The sequence below is a fragment of the Gossypium arboreum genome, chromosome 7, assembly GCF_025698485.1.
Source record: "Gossypium arboreum isolate Shixiya-1 chromosome 7, ASM2569848v2, whole genome shotgun sequence".
Classification (NCBI taxonomy): Eukaryota; Viridiplantae; Streptophyta; class Magnoliopsida; order Malvales; family Malvaceae; genus Gossypium; species Gossypium arboreum.
Window position 1 is genome coordinate 32,678,288 of NC_069076.1, and position 5,305 is coordinate 32,683,592.

General features: G+C 35.8%; 1 non-coding gene across 1 annotated transcript; it reads right to left on the minus strand.

The window, feature by feature from the left end:
- Positions 1-4,569: 4,569 nt before the first annotated feature.
- LOC128296167 (small nucleolar RNA R71) lies at positions 4,570-4,676 on the minus strand. Its single transcript, XR_008286715.1, has one exon. It is a non-coding gene; the product is annotated as a small nucleolar RNA R71 (small nucleolar RNA).
- Positions 4,677-5,305: the final 629 nt, after the last annotated feature.

Consider the following 5,305-nt stretch of genomic DNA (forward strand, 5'->3'; position numbering starts at 1 on the left):
TCACCTCCTCTTCTTCTGGTTTCCTACAGTGCGCAGCTTCCATTCACTTTAACTTACTTTTAAAAGTGTCTTTTACAACACCAACTCAGCTTTTCCAAACTAAGTGTTTTGAACGCATCAATGTGGCGCATCAGATCCGGTCATAACATCCAGGCCGGGTTTGGGGTGTTACAGATGGCCTAAAGTAATTAGTTTAGAAGGGAGGAGAAGAATACCAATTCAATAGAGCAGAAAGATGAAGAAGAAAGGGAAAGGTCTCCACAAAAGGGTTCGACACCTATTTTCTTGTCTTCACCAAAACAAACGAAAACTACATATGAAAAGAAAAAACCCGAATTGTCAAAATATGCCACAACTACCAAAATTGTACAAAACCAAAAGAAGGGAAGGAGCAAATGTCGAAACTCAAATGAACAAAACCTATTCGGCACTAAGTGGCATGATTGAATAGGCACCCACAACTTCTAATTTCGGCTACACTCCTCTCACACTTTAAACTCCTTGAAAATCTCCCTAAATCTCTCCCCTTATCCCTCCTTGATATCCTCCATAACAAACACCAAGACCAGTTCAAACTCTCACGCAGCAGAGTTTGAAACCACTTCAAACTCTTGCCTTCCCAAGTAGCAAAATAATCATCCCTTTCCTACCATGGGATTCAAACCCCAGCCTTCACAGTTGCCAAATCACGCCACTTGCCACCAAGCCATAAGGCTTTTTGTGTCATCAATCAAACACGATTACTCATAAAGCCTAGGTGCCACTGTCCAAGTTCTTTCAAGAACAAAACAAAAATTTTGAAAAAGCCAAAGCTTGAACCCAAGACTTCCAGACACCCTCAAAGACGCCAAAATCACTTAGCCACCATACCAAACATGAAAAATTAAAGGTCCTATATTTTTTTGGGGTTACATTCCTAGTGACATGTCACTTGTATCCTAAACTATTCCTAAGGTTCAAACGGGATTCTTCGATATCATATTTCTGTTGAACTTGCTCGTAATGTCGATTTCAATATCCATAGCACCAATCACATAATCATGGAACAATCAAGACATAATTCATAATAAAATTAAAGCTTTACACATGGTACAACATCACATTAATTATATATACTTACCATACATGAAATATTAAAGCATTTAAAGTATGGTACATGTTGCATAATTTGCAAATGAACTTACCAAGGTACAAAATGATAAAAATGAGCCTAATCCTCGTAAACTTTATTTTTCCCCAAATTAAGACCCGAATCACTTTTTTCTTGATCTATAATGCTAACTTTAACTTGTTCAATACATACATTGTTTGAATTGACCCATAATTCATACTTTGGTAAAATTACCTTTTTACCCGTAACCTTTCACTTATATACAGTTTAGTCCCTAAGCTCGTAAAATGAAATGCATGCATTTTCTTAGTTACCCAAGCCTAGCCGAACCTATACCATGCTCATATCAACCCATAATTTCCTTTATTTCACATTTTTACCACTCATTTTTACATGTTTTTACAAATAAGCCCTTTTTATGCATTTCTATAAAAAATCACCTAGTAAAAGATGTTAAACACACATCAAACTTGGGTCACACATGGGACCCTACTTCAAAATATGACTAGAAATGGGTAGTTCATGCTTCAAAGATCTCAAAAATGTAAAAAATAAAAATAAAAATAAAAAATGGAGCCTGGGAGCACTTTCAATCAAGATTGAAAAGTTGAACAAAACCTAGCTATGGCTCTTGGAAATTTTGGCTAGCACTTGGAGAGGATGAGCAAATTTTGACTTATTTTTCCCTTTTTATTCTTTTATTAACCAAATGACAAAAATGCCCTTTAGGCCTTTCTTTCAAATCTTTCCTATTCATGCCCATTTTTGTCCAAAATTATAAAAATCGGTCAAATTGCTATCTAAGACCTTCTAATTTATAATCCAATCCAATTTCATGCTTGAAGCTTCTAGAATACATATTTTGCAACTTATTCAATTTAGTCTCTAACTTCAAATTGGACACTTTAGGCATAGAATTTCTTCATGAAAATTTCACACAAACATGAAATCATATCATCAAATAATCATAAAATAATTATTTCTACTAGACCCTAATTTGGGATGTAACAGTTATGGATGAATATACCTAGTTCATTATTGTTATTTAAGCTAAAGTAAGTAAATGCAATGTAAAGTAAGTAAATGGAAGGGTTCAACGTCTTATGAAATCCTAATATGCTAGGAATGATAAGTATATGTGGTGCTGATAGACTTATTCCACTGTGAGATTCTATTTATGGTTCGATAAATCTTGAGGCGTTGGAATAGGTATATATTTAACCTATAAGGTTCATTATTGAAATTGAATGCTATGTTTAAAGTTTATACGAGCTTACTAAGCATTTATTGCATACGTAATTATTTTTCCTTTACTTTACAGATTATCGGAAGCTTGATCGTGTTGGAAGCTAGTCAGAGATCTATTACACTATCAATCGATTTTATAGTAGATTGATAAACCGTAATTCATACATATTTTTATCCCATTCTTAGCACATTTTATGGATGATTTTTCCTTAAAATTGGTGAATTCGATGCTCCTAAAGCCTTAATTTCATGTTTTATAATTAGGTGAGCATAGGAGAGTGAAAGGAACAAAAAACGGGCCAAAAATGGAAAAAATGGGCCAACATACGAAATCAACACGGCCTGGACCTCCTCACACCGGCAGACCACACAGACATGTCAATTTTGCAGAATCAGAGCACGACTCACACAGGTGGACCACACACTCGTGAATATTTAACAAGCTTGACCACAGCCTTAAGCATTCGCACACGGGCGTGTTCCTACTGAGCCCAAGTTTAGTCCAATTCAAAAAAGGCCAATTTTGAGGGTTCGTAGGCATTCTAAAGCCCATAAATACACACACAGAGAGGAGGAAGCAGGGAACTGCTCAAGGAAAGACAATTGATCCATCTCAGAAGCCAAATTCATCATCAAGACTGAAGATCTCCCCTCAGTTCCCCTTTAGGAGTTTTGGTCTTTTCTTTATGTTTTGTATTCATTATTCTTCTGAGATGTTTACCTTTTTATTTATGAACTAAAACCCATAAATACCTAAGGGGAGTGAAACATAAGATAGATTTTGTTATTATTATCTGAATTGTATGATAAATATTTGACTTGTTCTTAATTATGTGTTCTTAATTCTTGTTTTGATATTCCATGATATTGATTCAAGTTAAGCTCTTATTCAGAGGAGGAATAGACCCTGCCTAAGAGTACATTTATCATAATTAAGCGGAGCTAGTTGCGCACCTAGAGATAGGGTGACAAGATTTTGCTGGACTAGGGTGAAACCTAATAAGGGGATCCATAGATCGAGTTAGTGCAACCCTAGGGAGTTAATTAGAAAGAGATTTCAATTCTTCAACCTAGGGTTAAATGTTTTTAGTCTCGAGAGAGATTATAATATAACTTAGGGATTTTTACGGATCAAGTCAAATGAATAAATCATCCGATTCAGAGTCAAATAACAAGTGAAGTCTAGGTGGATTTTTCCTTAGATATTGTCTCAATCAACCGAGTTTTCCAAAAGTAATTCCCCAATTCTATTTCTGTGAATTCTTAGTTTAGTTAATTAGTTAGTTAAAACAAACCCCATTATTCTTAGGCTAGATAATAAAAAGACAGTCATTACTAGTACTTTTAGTTCATTTGGGTTTGACAATCCAGTCTTGCTAAAGCTATACTACTGTTCGATAGGTACACTTGCCCTCATCGTGATAATAGTTAGTTTTAAGAACAATTCATTATAAATATTTAAAACCTGTCATGAATATCATGTATCAAGTTTTTGGTGCCGTTGCCGGGGAACTAAGATATTAGGAACAGTCGATTTTTATTACTTTAGCCAGTTACTTTTACTTCAATTTAAATTTTATTCTAATTTTTATTACTAATTCTTCTTTTTCCCTTTTTTGGGCAGGTTCTTATAGTTTATGACTAGAAGAAACCCGTCAGGACCATTACTTTTTGATAGTGAGATCGATCGCACAGTTCATAGAAACCAAAAAGAAATAAGGTGAAGCTTAAGATGCAAAGAGAATGAGCAACAGAATGATATTCAAACCACAACCGAGGAGATGGCTGAAAACCAAGAAAATTCGCTACCTCCTGCAATTGCTGTTAATCAAAATCCTCCTACACGCACTATGTATGATTATGCTAAACCTAATTTAACAGGAAATAAGTCAAGTATAGTTGGACCTGCTATTGCTGCAAATAATTTTGAACTGAAACCTAACACAATTCAAATGATACAGCAGTTTGTTCAATTTGATCGTTTGCAGGACGAGGATCCCAACGCTCACTTGGCAAATTTCCTAGAATTTTGCGATACCTTCAAAATTAATGGCGTTTCTGATGAAGCCATTCGCCTTCAGTTGTTTCCCTTTTCGTTAAGGAATAAGGCTAAATAATGGTTGAACTCGTTACCACAAGGGTCAATCACTACTTGGGATCAAATGACCGAAAAATTTTTATTAAAATATTTTCCACCAGCTAAAACAGCCAAATTACGTAATGATATCTCTTCTTTTGTGTAGATGGATTTAGAAACACTCTACGATGCATGGGAGAGATACAAAGACCTTTTAAGAAGGTGCCCTCACCATGGGTTACCGCTTTGGCTACAGGTTCAAACGTTCCATAATGGCCTGAATCCTTCGACTCGGCAGATGATTGATGCAGCCGCTAGAGGAACTATCAATAATAAGACACCTGAGGCAACTCACGAATTTATTGAGAAGATGTCATTGAATAACTATCAGTGGCAAGTTATGAGAACAAAGCCGAAAAAAGCAGCTGTTGTTTTCAACCTCGATGCGGTTACTATGCTATCTAACCAAGTAGAACTCTTAAATAAAAAGATTGATGGTTTGTGTGGTTCTACTCAGGTACATCCAGTGATGAGGTGCAATTCGAATGGAGGAGGAGCAAGCACAAAATATCAACCCTTCAACCCTAGCATCAAGGAGGAACAAGTCCAATATATGGGTAACAATAACTCTAGATCCCAAAATAACCCATATAGCAATACTTATAATGCAGGTTCGAGGAACCACCCTAATTTTTCATGGGGAGGCCAAGGAAATCAGAGACCACCTCCAGGCTACTAACAACCACTCTACCAATAGGAAAAGAAGCAGAACCTTGAAGAGATGCTCTCAAAGTTTATATCGATGTCAGAAACTCATTTTTAGAATACCGAGACAACACTTAAGAATTAACAAGCATCGATCCAAGGGC